This window comes from Ictidomys tridecemlineatus, chromosome 1, assembly GCF_052094955.1.
Source record: "Ictidomys tridecemlineatus isolate mIctTri1 chromosome 1, mIctTri1.hap1, whole genome shotgun sequence".
NCBI lineage: Eukaryota > Metazoa > Chordata > Mammalia > Rodentia > Sciuridae > Ictidomys > Ictidomys tridecemlineatus.
This window is the reverse complement of record NC_135477.1, coordinates 123532947-123550671: the sequence shown is the minus strand read 5'-3', so window position 1 is coordinate 123550671 and position 17725 is coordinate 123532947. Positions and strand designations below refer to the sequence as shown.

Below are 17725 nucleotides of genomic sequence, written 5' to 3'. Positions count from 1 at the left end.
TAGGAATCTCTATACTGCTTTCCGTAGTGTTACAGCAATTTGAAGTCCCACCAACAATGTATGAGAGTACCTTTCTTCCCATATCCTCCCCAATATTTATTGTTGTTTGTATTCTTGGTAATTGCCATTCTGACTGGAATAAGATGGAATCTCAGTGTAGTTTTAATTTGCATTTCTCCAATTGCTAGAGATGTTGAACATTTTTTCATATGCTTTTTGATCATTTGTGTTTCTTTTGTGAAGTGTTTGTTCAGTTCCTTTGCCCAGTTATTGATTGGCCTCTTGAGTCTACAGGCATGTGGCTGTACTTGGCTTTGGTTTTCTTTATATATTTCTAATTTGTCTTTTGAACTAGACAAGAAAGGACAATGAATGTTTTCACTGTAGCACTAGCACTTTTTAAGGTACTCATTTTAGGTTGGCTATTTGAATAAAGAACCACAGAAAGAATTAAGCAAATAGCATGGCTTTGCCTTTAATACTTTAATTTTGTTCTTTTTAGGGAAAATTGGAACTGTAAGAATCCAGTAAGAACAGCACTTGTATTGAGCAGATACTATCTAAGAGGCACAATTTAAGCTGCAAAGGAAACAGCAGTGAACAAGGCCAGTGCTGTCTGCCCACGTGGAGCTTATGGTCTACTGATTCATTTAAAACATTTGTAGGGACTATTTTAAAAAATAGTATTTGGTTTCAGTCTCTTTCCAGCAGAGACTATGGAATTTTCCAATCCATTCAATATTTACTTAGTGCAAACTCTGCCCTAAGAAAATCCAAAGGCACTAGACTTTTGCTGAGAGGGGAATGAACCAGGGGTGACTGCTTGTGGGCATGGACTGGTTTCTCAAATTAGCCTCACTACTTCATTATCTGCTTGTAGAGAGCAAAGGAATAGATACAGTGATTGATATTAGCATATGACCCAGGGACATTCCTTTTTAGGGAAATGTGCCAGTCCTCATCAGTGTACCCAGTACACAAACCACTAAGGAGTATGTTTCTGTCATTGTTATCAAATATCACAGAATTCCAGCTGGAGCTAGTCTTTTTTTTCTTTTGTAGTTGTGTATGGACAGAATGCCTTTGTTTTATTTATTTTTATGTGGTGCTGAGGATCGAACCCAGTGCCTCACACATGCTAGACAAGTGCTTTGCCACTGAGCTACAGTCCTAGCCCGGGCTAGTCTTGATATCCAGTCCTCACTTTTCATGTGGGGAAACTAAGGCTCAGTACAATTAGTGTTATATTGTGGACAAGAATTAGGTCTCTGCAGTCAGGTTTCCTGAGTATGAATCTCACTGTTTTAATATCTGTGTGACCTTGTGTTATGGTTTGTATATAAGGTGTCCCCCTAGTGCTCTTGTTTTGAGGTAAAATGATTAGATTCTGAGAGCTGTATCTTTATCAGTCCATTCTAGTTTGAATGGATGGAGTGGTAACTGTAGCAGGTGGGGCATAGCTGGAGGAGGTGGGTCACTGGAGGGGTGCCCTAGAAAGGTGCATCTTTCCTCTGACCTCTTCCACCTTCCTTCTTTCTGCTTCCTGAATACCATGAGGTGAGCTGCTTTCCTCTGCTCTGCCCTTCAGCCATCATGTGCCCATAGTAAGGGACTATGCCATCTATGGACTGAAACCTCTGAAGCTGTAAGCCTCAGATAAACTTGCTTGTCAGGTATTTTGGTCACAGCAAAAAAAAAAAAAAACTGACCAAAAAGCTGACCAAAACATCTTGACCAAATTTATGATCCTATAAACCCTCAGTTTCTTTACTTTTAAAATGGGCACAAGGAGATAATGCCTGTAAACCAGGTAACACAGTGTCTGGCACTCATAAAGCACTCGTGGAATTCGCTTTTATTTTTAGTAATGTGGCTTCAGATTAGACTGCTTCTTAATGCCAAAAGTTCTTGCCTGAGAACTCTGTCCATGTGCCATACCATCCTTTCCATAAGCCATTTTCATTAATTGCTAGTTCTCAACTTGGCTTCATTTTGATTTTCACTTTCAAACTAAGTAATTATAGTTAGGTAATGGACATTTGTTTTGGCTATAACTTTGAAGAACTGAGAAATGCATATATGGTAGATGTTTTGTTGTAATGAGTGCTTCTCACATCTTTTCCACCATCCTACCACTCCCTTATGCACCTCAAATTTCTCTACTCAGGGAGTCACTCTTTAACTGCTTGAACATCTTAGGAATTTGAAGTTAAGATAAATCAGAATAACTGAAGAAGAGCAAGCCTCTCGTGTCTTGACAAATTAGAAATCGTTGCTTCTGTTACATGATCTCTTCAGTTTCTTCTTAAAAAGAATACTAATTCTTCCAAAGTTTTATAGTACTAAGGTTTTACCTTACAATGAAGGACTATTTTAAAAATGTTGGTATTGCTGCAGTTTAGTTTGAATTAAATCCACAATTTAAAAAGACTTTACTTTCTTGGTATAAATTTTCAAATACATAATTGCTTATGTTCTTATCTAAACTTATTATACACACTGAAGCATTTTGCAAATTCTGGAATGGATCAGCTCACACAATTCAGCCGTATTTTGCAAAATTTAGTCAAATAAGGATTCATTGAAGTTTTAATATCAACAAGAGCTTCAATGTTGGGGTCTCACAGAAACAATCTTTTGTTTTGTATTCTCTGTATATTCAAAGAAGATTTGTTTAATATTAAGTACTAGGCAAGTACTCTACTGCTGAGCCATAATCTCAGCCCCTCACATGTTTTATATATTATACAGAAGGACTAGGTATCCAGCAAGTATTACTGCCCTAAGTATCATCAGAAACATTGTTATACATTTCCTTCATCTAGCTACATTTCACTTATTTATCCTATACAAACATTTCTGAAATCTTCCTTTTAAGAATAGGTCAAGTCTAGGCATAGCGGCACATGTCTATAATTGAGCAATTTGGGAGGCTGACACGCAGGAGAAGGACAACCTCCAGAACAGCCTCAGCAATTCAGCAAGACACTTTTGGGGGGTTCGGGGGCGGGAGGGAGATAACTAGGTTTCTTAGCTCAAAGAGTGAGACCCTGTGAAGGACTCTGGAAAAGCTTTGTTCAAATATAACTGGTCACCCAATGTCAGCCTGGACTCTGGCAAGGCTGTGTACTGAATCTAGCATACCAACATCCTAGTACTAAGATCTGTGATTTTCATTACTTCATGGAAACCATCCTGAGTTATCAGATGGAATCTCCAGAAAATAGAAAATGAAGACCCAAGACACTTTGGAGAAAAACAGCATAATATAGATACTAAATAAAAAAGAGTCTCTGGTCCTAAATTCAGCTCTCTTCCTACATCTATTTGACTATCTTTTAGTTTCATTTAATGCTTTGTAAAATATTCTAAGACCATCTGAAGTCCAGAACTTTCCTATATTCTAAACTGACTTCTCAATTTAGAATATGGGAAAGTTAAAAAATAAAAACATTGAATAGTGAACATCTTGAAATAAAGTGGCAAAATAAGACAGTTGTAGAAGTTGATGGTCAAGATAGAATGATGAACTTGGGGAATTAGCTTAATGTTTTTACATATTTTACCACACAGGCACTATTTTAAATTTCATAATATACATATAAAAAAGTACACATAGCTTTTATGTGTGATTTCTGAACATATCCTACTGAAGAATGGATCATATAGATCATTGTTATTACTTTTGATGTGTTGCATGCCCCTTCTCAGTCACATCCCTCCTCTCCCTCCTTCTCTGCAGTACTACATTTAATAGTTTTTTTTTTTGCATTCTTTTGTTTTGTTTTATGAATTTACTACCTAGCACTGATTTTTTTTTAATGGAATTTTGCTGTTTGCCTAGGCTCCAACTCCTAGGATCAAGAGATTGTCCTACCTCAGCCTCCTAAGTAGCTGGAACCATAGGCCCTCTATCTATGTATCCCCTAAATAGTGCATGAGCCTCAGTTGTTTTATTTTTAACTCCATGTAATGCAATAATGTAAATGTACTCTTTTATAACCTGTTTGTTTTGTCTTGCTTTTGTTTTTGGCTTTATGTTTATAAGATGTATCCATGTAAACTGAAGCTTATTTATTACAGATAAATGGTATAATTTTTAATGAACATAGAACACACATCTGTCTGTTCTCCTGTCAGTGGATACTTGGATTGTTGCCAGTTTTTTTTTTATTTACATTTAGTTTTTCATGGTACCTTATAGTTGTAAAAAGGTATCTATAAATCCAGGTAGGTATTTTAGTTTTTGTTTTTCTATTGCTTGCTCACTCACTTTTTTTATTGAAGAAATTAAGATTCAGAATTAGAGTCAACATTAGTTGCAAAGTGCCTAAAAGGAAAATACATTCTAAAAAAATATTATGGAGCTACTCTGCCTCATTGATTAAAACTAATATGTTAAGTTTATGCACATGTGGTTTAGAAGAGCAGTAATTATTCTTTTTTGTTATTAGAGTTTTTAATTAGAGCATTATAGTTATACATAAGAGCTGGGCTCATCTTGACAAAATTATGTGCATGGAATCTGATCCACTCCATTTCAGTCTCTGTTTCCCACTCCCTTTTCCCCCCGTGCCCACTCCAATGATCCTCCCCTTATTCGTCCATTTGTCCATCTTTGGTGCTTTCCACACATGCATAAAGGTGAAATTTCCCAGTGTTATATTTATATATGTACATAATGTAGTGTTTCCTCTCCTGTTCTTCCTCTCTCCCTCTCTGTCTCCTCCTGCTCCACCGATCTTCTCCTTATTTTTATGACATCAGATTCCCTCTTACTTTCCTTATTTTACAATAATTATTCTTATTGAACAGAATGGTGTAATAAGCAACTTTTAAAATAATTATATAAGAGACACTTGTGGCTCAGTTCTGCTCTCAATATTGATATGCTAAAAGTTGCAACAAAGTTTAAGGATTCAAGTTGGATAAGCATGATGCTGACTAGCTGTGATAAATCATAGGAAACTTGCAAGGAATTTAAAAATTTACTAATTAATGTTAAATGAAGGTTGAGGAAAAGAGGTATTGGGGGGAAGAAGATAAGTTCAGGTTTGGGTGTATGTAAATGATTATTTGGGAAATAAAGAAAAATGTGGTTTAATATTTTACCTGAGCAACAGTGGCATAGAGAATGAGTTATAGTCACACAGAACTCTTAGCATCTATAGAACACTTACATTTGCCATCCCTTTTAATAACTAAAAGAAAGGTATTATTTACCATTTTCTTGTTATAGATAACTATAAATGATATAAATGATATCTTTACCAAATAATTTGACCACAGACATTCATTTGGTGAGTAACATAGATGGGGGATGTGACCTCAGAGTTGTTCTTGCCAAGCCCAGGGTTGTTCTTCTTCTTCTTCTTCTTTTTTTTTTTTTTTTCGTTTTGCTGTCTCCTAAACACCACAGCTGCAGTTTCTGCTATGGGTAATGTCTATCTACAAATGTTGATCCCCTGCTTTCTAAGAGCTTCTAAATCCTAGTAAGGACTGAAAAGAAAAGCTGATTTCTGCCCAGGCGCTTTTTTAAACTAGAGCAAGAAAAGAAACTGGTATGAACCACAAAGAGACCAAAGTGGTTTCTAATGAAGTGTTAGACTATGTATTACAATTTTGCTTTTAGGGCTGGGGATGTAGCACAGTGGTAGAGCATTTGCCTAGCATGCTTAAGGGCCCTGGGCTCTATGCCTAATACTGCAAAAATAAAAAATAAAAACTTCTTTAGTTGTAAACCAAAAGTAAGAACACTTTTCAGAATGGAATTAAAAAGCAGGAATTGAGAATTGTATTGCTATAAACATTGATTTGGCTGTGTCACTGCAGTATGCTGATTTTAAGGCCTTTGGGTATAGACCAAGGAGAGGGATAGCTGGGTCATATGGTGGTTCCATTCCCAGTTTTCCAAGGAATTTCTATACTGCTTTCCATATTGGCTGCACCAATTTGCAGTCCCACCAGCAATGTATGAGTATACTTTTTCCCCACATCCTCGCCAACACTTATTGTTGTTTGTCTTCATAAAAGCTGCCATTCTTACTGGAGTGAGATGATATCTTAGAGTAGTTTTGATTTGCATTTCTCTAATTCCTAGAGATGATGAGCATTTTTTCATATATTTGTTGATTGACTGTATATCTTCTTCTGAGAAGTGCCTGTTCACGTCCGTGGCCCGTTTATTGATTGGGTTATTTGTTTTTTTGGTGCTTAGCTTTTTGAGTTCTTTATATACCCTAGAGATTATTAGTGCTCTTTCTGATGTGTGAGGGGTAAAAATTTGCTGCCAAATGTAGGCTCTCATTCACCTCACAGATTGTTTCTTTTGCTTACCCTTCAGTAGATGAATGGATGAAAAAAAATGTGGCATATATACACAATGGAATTTTACTCAATAGTAAAAGAATAAAATCATGGCGTTTGCAGGGAAATGGATGGTGTTGGAGACGATAATGCTAAGTGAAGTTAGCCAATCCCAAAAAAACAAATGCCGAATGTTTTCTCTGATATAAGGAGGCTGATTCATAGTGGGGTAGGGAAGGGGAACATGGGAGGAATAGACAAATTCTAGATAGGGCAGAGGAATGGGAGGGGAAGGGAAGGGGAAGGAGGTTAGCAAGGATGTGGACTGTGATGGACATCATTATCCAAAGTAAACGTATGAAGACACAAATTGTTGTCAACATACTTTATATACAACCAGAGATATGAAAAATTGTGCTCTATGTATAATAAGAATTGTAATGCATTCTGCTGTCAAAAAATAAAATAAAGTAAAATAATATAAATTATATATAACTTTAATGCAATACCAAAAAAAGGATAGGAATTGAAATTAAAGGAATTTTCAAAGTTCTGAGTTTCTTTTAAGAAAAACACCAAGCTTACATTCCAATTATTATTACAATTTCATCTGATAATTTGGTTGCTACCTAATATAATAGAGTATAAACATACAATGAAAAAAATCAAACATTTCATTTTTGAAGATCACTACCTAACCTAATATTAAAATTTTCCCTTTTTGGATCTTTGGCTAATTAAGGACTTCCTACACTCTGCCACCTGGTTGTTCAGCCTCACCTTGAGTCCCAAGGAAGGGAGTTGGCTGTCTTTGAACTAAGATCTCTGAAACCATGAGCCCCAAAATAAACCTTTCCTCTTCTCATATCTTTTGGTCATAGCAACAAAAAAGTCAACTAAAATACAATCCATTTTTATTTTTTTTAAGACAGGATCTGGCCAAGTTGCCCAGGGGGTCTCAATTGCTCCTCCTGCCTCAGCCTCCTCAGTAGGTAGGACTACAAGTAGGCACCCTGTACCAACCTAGATTTTTGTTTTAACAGTGCTGAGGCAAGTGCTTTATAAACTGAGATGTACCTCTATCCCTCATGTATTGATTGTAACATTGTAAACCAAGAGCCAGAATGTGCCAGATTCCAAATTAATCTGCTCTTCCACGGTTATTAAACTTGGTTCATTAAAAAAAATCTCCAGTGAAATCAATTCTTTATTAGGAAAGTAATTGTTTATTATAACAACTTTCACAAATTGTATTATTGTTTGGTCTTCATAATCTGTTGAAGTATTTGGAGCAAATAAAAAATTACCCCTATTTTGGGTAAGGATACAGGTTCAGAGAGATTAAGTACACCAGGTTTTGAAACTAGGTCATGACTTTAATTCTATGCCTTTCCTACTATATTTTTGTGTTTTCTACTTTATAGAATTATACAAGTGAATGTTTATTTCTCATATATTTCTAAATTATAAACTGCTGATTTGGTCAGATGCCAGTTCCAGAGAAAACATTAGAAAAGAAGCACAGGCATCACTGTACTCACAACTTTATCTTAGAGTTGTACACGTTACTGTATAGAGCCCCTGCAGCAAGCTGTACACATGACCATATGCTACCAAGCTAGTCTGAAGGTACTAGATCTTAAACCTCTAAAACCAAACCTTATCTCCTCCAATGTCTGGAAGTGAAATACACAATAGGAAAGCAATGTCTACAAAAGAAACATTTTTTTTTGAGTATTTACCTCACAGTGATTTTTTTTATTGGTTGTTCGAAACATTACAAAGCTCTTGACATGTCATATTTCATACATTAGATTCAAGTGGGTTATGAACTCCCATTTTTACCCCAAATACAGATTGCAGAATCACATGGGTTACACATCCACAATTTTACATAATGCCCTATTAGTAACTGTTGTATTCTGCTACCTTTCCTATCCTCTACTATCCCCCCTCCCCTCCCCTTCCATCTTCTCTCTCTACCCCATCTACTGTAATTCATTTCTCTCCTTGTTTTTTTTCCCCATTCCCCTCACAACCTCTTATATGTAATTTTGTATAACAATGAGGGTCTCCTTCCATTTCCATGCAATTTCCCTTTTCTCTCCCTTTCCCTCCCACCTCATGTCTCTGTTTAATGTTAATCTTTTCCTCCTGCTCTTCCTCCCTGCTGTGTTCTTAGTTGCTCTCATTATATCAAAGAAGACATTTGGCATTTGTTTTTTAGGGATTAGCTAGCTTCACTTAGCATAATCTGCTCTAATGCCATCCATTTCCCTGCAGATTCCATGATTTTGTCATTTTTTAGTGCAGAGTAATACTCTATTGTGTATAAATGCCACATTTTTTAATCCACATCTATTGAAGGGCATCTGGGTTGGTTACACAGTCTAGCTATTGTGAATTGTGCTGCTATGAACATCGATGTGGCAGTATCCCTGTAGTACGCTCTTTTAAGGTCTTCAGGGAATAGTCCGACAAGGGCAATAGCTGGGTTATAACAATTTCTATAAATATTGTGATAGCAAATTCCCCAGAAATTCCCATATTCATATTATCAAATTCATATTAGAAAAAGTTCATTTGAATTGCCAGATCTTGAAGACATCTTAAAATAGGTAACTGTTGAGGCACACCTGACCTGAGACTAATAATTGAATTCCTCCTTCACCTTCTGATTTGATATTGTCAAATGAATAAGGAATTAGCATTGTAATAACTTTGGAGTACTATGTTATAGGATGTTAATGTAATTTCTTACAATTGAAACCTTTTTCCTATTTAAAGAAAAATTTTTTGTGCCCCCAAGAACACTTTACCATTGAGCTACATTCCCATTCCTTTTTTATTTTGAGACATGGTCTTGCTAAGCTGTCAAGCCTGGCCTCAAATTTGCAGTCCTCTTCCCTCAGCCTCCCAAGTAGCTGGGATTACAGATGTTCACCACCATGCCTGGCTGAACTGAATAATTTCTTTGTTGTGGAGGCTATTCTGTGAATTGTAGGATACTTAGCAACATCTCTGGCAATCAGAAATATTTGTTTCTGGATTTGCCTATTCCAGACATTTCATATAAACAGAAATACATACATGTGGCCTTTGGGTTAGGCTGCTTTATTGTGTTTTCAGGGTTCTTTCATGTGGAAGTATGTAATACTGCTTCATTTCTTTTTATCATTGAATAATCTATTATGTAGATATATAATATTTTGTTTATTGAGCTGATAGATATTTTAGGTTGTTGTCTCTTCTTTCATACTATTATAAATAATGCTGTTATGAACATTCAGGTACATTTTTTTTCTGTGTGTAGATATTTTATTTTCTTGAAGTAATTCTACCCAAGAGTAGAATTACTGAGTCATGTGGTAACTGTGTTTAACCTTTTGAAAAAGCGTTTCTACAATAGCTGTACTGTTTTTAAGTTGCACTAGCAACTGTATAGGAGTTTCAATTTCTCCATCCTTGCCTACACTTGTTTAGTGACTTTTCTCAGCTAATTCTGCAAAAGTTTGTTATTTTTTCCATTGTGAACACCCAGTAGTTTCTGTTCTGTTAGCTTAGTAGTCATTCTATGATTGAACAGAGATTTCAATAAATGCCTAGAAACAAAATATCTTCTAGTGTTTGCCCAGGGGCTCCGCATGGTATTAGGCAGCCCTTCAACTTTTAGCCAGGGAGTTCCTTGAAGCCTTTACTTGCATAGTTTCTGTAGAGGTCAATATGAAGTGAGAGGTTAGGGGCATACTCAGGTCTTTTCCGATCATGTGCATAGCACCACTCATGTGTGTTTTCTTCTGGATTTCAAGGAATATGTCAAACCTCTTCAAAGACTTTATGGGACTCCCCCAGATTTTCCTACTTAGGTTTTGACTACTCTGTTATTGGTTTTTTTTCCAACTGCAAATTATTACCTTAGTCAACAGCAAACTAAGACATTAGCGTAGAATTTTTTTTTTAAATTCACTGAACACAATTGCAACACAACTTTTTATTTCTCTGGTTGTACACGATGTAGTACTGTACCATATGTGCAGTCATACATGTACCTAGGGTAATGATAGCCATCTCATTCCACAATCTTTCCTGCCCCCTTACTCCCTCGCCTTTCCTCAAAGTTCCTCCATTTTCCCCCTGCCCCCCCCCAATTATGGATCAGCATCCACCTATCAGAGAGAACATCCACAGTTTCTTTATTCATTCATCTACTGAAGGGCATCTAGGTTGCTTCCAGATTAGCTATTGTGAATTGAGCTGCTATAAACATTGATGTGGCTGCATTACTATAGTATGCTGATTTTAAGTCCTTTGAGTATATACTGAGGAGTGGGATAGCTGGGTCAAATGGTGGTTCTATTCCAAATTTTCTAAGGAATCTCCATACTGCTTTTCAGAGTGGTTGTAACAATTTGCAGTGCCACCAGCAATGTATGAGTGTGCCTTTTCCCCCACATTATCACCAATATTTATTGTTGTCTATATTCTTGATAATTGCCATTCTGACTAGTGTGAGATGAAATCTTAGAGTAGTTTTGATTTGCATTTCTCTAACTACTAGAGATGTTGAACATTTTTCAGATATTTGTTGATTATGTATCTTCTAAGAAGTGCCTGTTCAGCTCCTTAGCCCAATTATTGATTGGGGTTTGTTGTTGTTGTTGTTGTTGTGAAGTTTTTGAGTTCTTTATAAATCCTGGAGATTAGTGCTCCATCTGATGTGCTTATGGCAAAAACTTGCTCCCAAGATGTAGGCTCTCTTTTTATTTTCTTTTCTTTTGCTGAGAAGAAGCTTTTTAGTTTGAGTCCCAATTATTAATTCTTGATTTTATTTCTTGCACTTTAGGAGTCTTGTTAAGGAAGTCAGGGCCTAGTCCAATGTGAAGATTTGGGCCTACTTTTTCCTCTATTAGGCGCAGAGTTTCTGGACTAATTCCTAGGTCCTTGACTCACTTTGAGTTGAGTTTTATGCATGGTGAGAGATAGGCGTTTATTTTCATTTTCCTGCATATGGATATCCAGTTCTCCAAGCATCCTTTGTTGAAGAGGCTATCTTTTCTCTACTGTATGTTTTGGCAACTTTGTCTAGTATGAGATAATTGTATTTATATGGATTTGTCTCTGTTTCTTCTATTCTGTACCATTGGTCTACATATCTATTTTGGTGCCAATACCATGCCAGTTTGTTACTATAGTTTTGTAGTATAGTTTAAGGTCTGATATTGTGACGCCTCCTGCTTCACTCTTCTTGCTAAGGATTGCTTTGGCTATTCTGGATATTTTATTTTTCCAAATGAATTTCATGTTTTCTATTTCTATAAGGAATGACATTGGGATTTTAATTGGAATTGCATTGAATCTGTGTCGTGCTTTGGGTAGTGTGGTCATTTTGACATTTTATTCAATGTAGTTGTTGAAACTCTAGCCAGAGTAATTAGACAAAAGAAATTAAAGGGATACAAATAGGAAAAGAAGAACTCTAACTATCATTATTTACTGATGACATGATCCTATACTTACAGGATCCAAAATCTCTACCAGAAAACTTCTAGAATTAATAAGTGAATTTAAGAAAGTAGCAGGATATAAAAATCAATACCCATAAATCAAATGCATTTCTATACATCAGTGATAAATATTCTGAAAGGAAATTAGGATAACTACCCCTCAAAAAAATAAAGTATTTGGGAATCAACTTTAACAAAAGAGGTGAAAGACCTCTGCAATGAAAACTACAGAACACTAAAGAAAGAAATTGAAAAAGCCTTTAGAAGATGGAAAGATCTCGTATGCTCTTGGATAGGCAAAATTAATATTTTCAAAATGGCACTGATTTTTTTAACACCTCTCCCCTCTGTTTGTATAGTACAAAGCCTGACCTGAATTAAGAAAAATGAAGACAATCCTCTTGAGGTGGTTTCAAATGCAGCCACCAGATAGGTCAGAACAAGTAATTATAATGCGTGGTGAATGTGGCCTCCCATATCAAGAATGTAGGCTGTTACTTTCATAGCTACTGATGAGTTGGGGATGGGCCTAGGTAAATTAAAACATCACAAAGAGATATTACTTTGCTATTCTAACCAAGAAACAGCTGGGTTGTTTTGTTTTTGGATAATCATTTCCTGGGCTCCTTTTGCTAATTACTTTTCAAGAGTTCTGAAAAAGTTTGCAGTCTGACAGTTTGGCCTTTATTCTTTGCTTTTATGGAAGGAGTAGAATCTAAAGTTCCTTATTCCAATTTTTCTGGCATTGCTCTCTTATAATGGTTTTAAAAGCATTTTTTATAAAACCCAAATGTCTTCTCTCTAAGGAGTCTCAATTCTGAATAATTAAAAATAATATTACTCTCCTTCAGTTTGGGAAATGAATTTATATTGACCCAAATCCAATATTAGAGCTCTTTCAAGTTGTTTTACTATTTGTATTAACTTTAAACTTTGATTATTTCTATACATTGTCTTAACATAGGTGGTCCTCAACTTTCATTAACTTTGGAACAAATAACTTTTTGTACAGAAGTTGGGATTGTATAGAAATTACATCCTAATGCCCTCTCCATCAAACTTGTTCATGGGAAATATGGAAATTTCTTATAGCAGCTGACAAACATTTCAAGCCACTACATAGTGTTACTCTTCACCTAGGACAACAGTTTCAAATGTAATGCCATCTTTTTCTTTGTAGTACTGTTTCAGCAATTGAGTATAGTGCTGTGAAAAACAATCAAGAACTGTAGTAATGGTTTGGAGAGTCTGGGGAGTGGTAAAGAGGTATCCACCAAGCATTTATTATATAACTTATTTCCAGAGAAGTTTTTTTGAAGAAAGGAAATTTTAAAATTATTTCAAAGCCATTTATTATAATTTTGTTATTTTAGAAAAATTAACAGAACATTTAAGATATTGATACTAGTGACAAGAAAGTTGAGTTTCTGACCAGGTATGCATTTGAGAGACAGAGGCAGAAAGATCTCTTAAACAGGGGTTTGAGGCCAGGATAAGCAACAATGCCAGACTGTGTCAAATGGCAGGGGAGGAGGGAATTACATATTGAATTTCTGAATTTAATAAAATTAGGACAAAGATGGAAATACTGAATGCTCACAAAATAGCTGATCTTTAGCTTTACATATATGCTCCTTATACTTAAGTATAATAATAAATGAAAAAGGAAATCAGGGAAAATATGTGAAATATGGAAATATATAACTGAAGAATATGTCTAAAGAACAAAGTATAGCTTTGAACTGTATGTTTACTTTCTATCCTTCCATGAAGATAGAATACATGTCCACTTACTTTTGTCTTCAGTTTTGTTCATCAATGTTTTATAGTTTTCAGTGTATAAATCTTATACCTACTTGGTTAAATTTATTGTAGGATTTTTTTGGTATGCAATTGTAAATGGGATTATTTTCTTGATTTCTTTTTCACCTGGGTTATTATTTGTGTGTAGCAGTGCTACTGATGTTTGTATGTTGATTTTGTGTTCTGTAACTTCATTAAATTGCTATTTATTCTGTTTTTGTATATGCGTGTAATTTTTGAGGTTCTCTACATACAGGATCATATCATCTTCAAATGGCAATAATTTTATTCCTTTCTGATTTGGATACTTTTCCTCTTCTTTGATTGTTCTTGTTAGTGTTTCCAGTAGTATGTTGAACAGAAAAGTGACAAGAGCAGGAATCCCTGCTTTGTATCTGGATCTTAGTGGGAGTCGTTCCCTGTTGATAATGATGTTAGCTGTGGGCTTTTCTTATATGATCTTTATTATGTTAAAGAACTTACTTTCTAAAACTAAACTGTTAAGAATTTTTATCAAGGAAGAATGCTGAACTTCATCAGATCCTTTTCTGCATCCACTGAGATTATCATGTTGTTTTTATTTTTCACTCTGTTAATGTAATGTATCCCATTGATTATTTGCATATGTTAAGCTAGCTTTGCATTCCAGGGAGAAATCCCACTTGGTCATGGTCAATACTATTTGATGTGTTGTTGAATTTTGGTTTGCTAATATATTTTTGAGAATTTTTTTTCACATAAGTCTCTCTGGCTTAGGTATCAAGGGGATCCTGGACTCATAAAATGTGTTTGGAAGTCTTCCTTCTATCTCTATTTTTTTAGAAGACTTTAAAAAACATTGTTAATAATAATTCTTTGCATTATTCTCTCCCACCAACCCCCACCCAACTTTGGTGCTTGGGATTGAATACAGGGCCTCTCACATGCTGAGCAAGCATTCTTCTACTGAACTACATCACCAGCCCCACTAATTCTATTAATGTTTGGTAGAATTTAGCTGTGAAGCCATCTGGACCTGGGATTTTCTTTGGTGGGAGTTTTTAATTCTTCAATATCTTTGTTATTGGTCTGTTCAAGCTTTCTGTTTCTTAATCAATATTGGTAGGTTGTATTTTTTTTAGGAATTTATCCATTTCCCCTATATTATGCAATTTGTTGACATAAAATCATTCATAATAGTCCCTTATGATCTTTTTATTTCTAAGGCATCTGTTAAAATGTCTCCAGCTTTCTTCATTTCTGATTTTATGTATTTGAGATCCCCAGCACCACCTTTTCCTTTGTTAAGCTAGATGTTGTGTCAATTATGTTTATGTTTCAAAGAACCAACTCTTGATTTTATGAATTTTTCCTATAGATCTTCTGTTGTCTTTGACTTTATTTCTGTCCTGATATTTATTATTTATTTCCTTCTAACTTTGGGTTTTGTTCATCTTTGTGTGCAAAGATGTGTGTGTGTGTGTGTGTGTGTGTGTGTGTGTGTGTGTTTATCTAATTGAGGTATAAAGTTGGGCTACTTATTTCAGCCTTAGTATTTTCTTCTTTCTTAATGTAGGTATTTTTTTTACTTAGAATGTTTTTGCTACGTCCCATAAGCTTTGATATGTTGTGTTTCTATTGTCATTTATCTCAAGGTATTTTTAAAGTTCTCTTTTGATCTCTTCTTTGATCCATTGATTATTAAAAAGCATATCATTTAATTTCCACACATTTGTGAATTCTCTAAGATTCCTCCTGTCTTTAATTTCTATTTTCATACCACTTGGGCTGGAAAAGCTACTAGATATTATTTCAGTTTTCTTGAGTTCATTACAACTCAGGGCTTAACATATCATCTGTCCTGAAAAATGTTTTATCCTGAATATTTTGTGTTTCTAAATAATTGAAAAAGAATCTGATAGGGTAACTCATGGATGAGCTTGTAAATTTCATTCTCTTTCAGGTTGCTATCTTGAATTTTACTTGTCTTTTAAGTCCTTTCTGAAACAAAGCAGGCATTTTTCAAGGGTTTTTTTTTTTAATGGCTTGATATAGTACACAAAGTTTCAGAGAAAAAAAAATTTAAACTGAATATATATACAACTCAACACAAGTAGTTTTACTAAGTTTGGAAATATTGGTAAAAATTTAGAGTTCATGTTGTATGTTTCAAACTTTTGATCAGATATCATACTATGCCATTTTATCTTTCTTTTTTAATAACTGGGATTGAACCAAGGGGTGCTTTATCACTGAGCTATACATCACCAGTCCTTTTTATTTTTTGAGACAGGGTCTCACTAAATTGCTGAGGCTGGCCTTGAATTTGTGATTCTATTGCCTCAGCCTCCCAATCACTGAGATTACAGGCAGAAGTTATGGGAAGTGATATTGGCCAAATTTATTGTTGTATTGTGTGCATATACGAATATGTAGTGACAAATCCCATCAGTATATACAACTATATGACACCAATCAAAAAATGTGGTGAAAAAAAAACATTTTAAGTAAAGATTTTCTTCTATAACCTAGTAGCTTACTGTGTGCCAAAACTGGCTTTAAATTTTTTTATTTAAGTAAAGATTTTCTTCTATAACCTAGTAGCTTACTGTGTGCCAAAACTGGCTTTAAATTTTTTTATTTTTCAAAAGGGTAAACTGCAACCACAAATGCCACTTAAATCAAATTGATGCATTCATAATACTTTCCCTATAAAATATATGGGTCTGAAATGTTTATTATTAAAATTCAGAAATGAATTTTATCTTTTTCAGTAAAAATAAAAACTTAATTTTTAATCTCCAACCTGAAAAATACAATTCAGTACTACAGTACATTTCTCTTAGCATTCCTAAATATATACCATATGGCTCTTGTAAGCAGTCCATTAATAAAAACCAATACTAGGACTTAAAAACAGCATACTACAGGACACAGCCACATCAATGTTTATAGCAGCACAATTCACAGCAGTTAATCTGTGGAACCAACCTAAATGCCCTTCAGTATATGAATGGATAAAAAAAAATGTGGCATATGTACACAATGGAATATTACTCAGCAGTAAAAGAGAATAAAATCATGGCATTTGCAGGTAAATGGATGGTGTTGGAGAAGATAATGCTAAGTGAAGTTAACCAATCCCAAAAACCCAAATGCTGAATGTTTTTTTCTGATATAAGGTGACTGACTCATAGTGAGGTAGGGAAGGGGAGCAAGGGAGGAATAGATGAAATCTAAGTAAGGCAGAGGGGTGGGAGGGGAAGGAGGGGGCAGGGGTTAGTAATGATGGTGGGATGTGATGGAAATCATTATCCAAAGTACATGTATGAAGAGACAAATTGGTGTCAACATACTTTATATACAACCAGAGATATGAAAAATTGAGCTCTATATGTGTAATAAGAATTGTAATGCATTCTGCTGTCATTTATTTTTAAAAATCAATAAAAATAAAGTCTAAATAAAAAAAATAAAAACCAATACTTCAGTATTCCCGAATGGCAGAAGTGATTGAATACTTCAGAAAATAAGAGGAGAAAGCTTTTATTGGAGATTGTCAAGACAGACTCCAAAGCAACAGTGGGTAGAATCATAAAAATAAAATAAAAAAAAAAACCTAGAAGCTCACTGTAGGCATTAGGTACAAATTTGTCAAATGAATGAATGACTTGACTTGACCTATTGATAATGAGAAAACCAGATTGATTAGAAAACAGTTCTACAGGAAACTAGTGAGAGATAATATTATAGTTCAGATTTTGATGGGACTTGTTAAAGTTTGAGTTTTGTTTTTTATAAGGGGTAAAAGAATTGAGAAAGACTTGGAAATGAGACTTCAAGCTATTCACAAGGTTTTAGGTCAGTGGTTTTCCAAAGATGACTCCATGTAAAGTATGATGACAAGCCTGGCATAACTACTGTCTGATACTTACATTTGGTTTTTATTGGTTTTATTAAAACAGCATCATTGATCTTATTGATTTCTTCCTATATAGATTAAATTTGAATGTATAAAAGGTTTTTCAGAAAAAATGTCATCTTTTTTTACGTGTTTTATATATTGGAGGTTCTGCCTAAGATTTAATTTTAAAAGAAATTATTTTGCTGATAAGATTTTTTAAACTCTTGTT

General features: G+C 34.8%; 1 protein-coding gene across 5 annotated transcripts in view; it reads left to right on the top strand.

Moving 5' to 3' along the window:
* Nr3c1 (nuclear receptor subfamily 3 group C member 1) overlaps positions 1-17725 on the top strand; it is a 96429-nt gene that overhangs the window by 18666 nt on the left and 60038 nt on the right. The window lies entirely within an intron of this gene.